A 691-nucleotide genomic window follows, 5' to 3' on the forward strand; every position below is an offset into this window, starting at 1 on the left:
CTCCTCCTCCTCCTCCTCCTCATCATCATCATCATCATCATACTCATCCTCATCCTCATCATCATCATCATGATTATTATTATTATTGACTCCCAAAGAAATGGGAAAAAATTGGTAAATATCTGAATCTACTCAGAGAGCTGAAGGAATTATAGAAGATTATGACAGTAGCGATTTCTTTCCCAAGAGACTAAAAAATATTAGAATAGAGGCTCGTATAGCCAACCTACACAGAAGAGTACGCCGAGCAAAATGCTTTACGTTCTGAGTTCAAATTCCGCCGATGTCGACTTTGTTTTTTATCCTTTCGAGGTCAATAAATTAACTACCAGTGAAACACTGTGGTTGATGTAATCGACTAGTCCCCTCCCCACCCAAAAAATTTCAGGCCTTGTGCCTTTAGTAGAAAGGATTATTTGTTCTTTTCAACTCTCTGGTGTCAGAAGTTTGTCAGACTCCTGGTGAGTCTGACAAACTTCTTGTAACAACTCTAACGAACACTCTAGTTTCTTACAATATCATCATCATCGTTATCGTCACCATCATCATCATCATCATCATCATCATTATTATTATTGTTGTTGTTGTTATTGTTATTATTATTAATATTATTCCACATATTTATGTGTTTTCAAATCCTATATTTCATGTAGTCACACACACACACACACACACAAACACACACACACAC

The sequence above is a fragment of the Octopus bimaculoides genome, chromosome 2 (assembly GCF_001194135.2).
Source record: "Octopus bimaculoides isolate UCB-OBI-ISO-001 chromosome 2, ASM119413v2, whole genome shotgun sequence".
Lineage (NCBI taxonomy): Eukaryota > Metazoa > Mollusca > Cephalopoda > Octopoda > Octopodidae > Octopus > Octopus bimaculoides.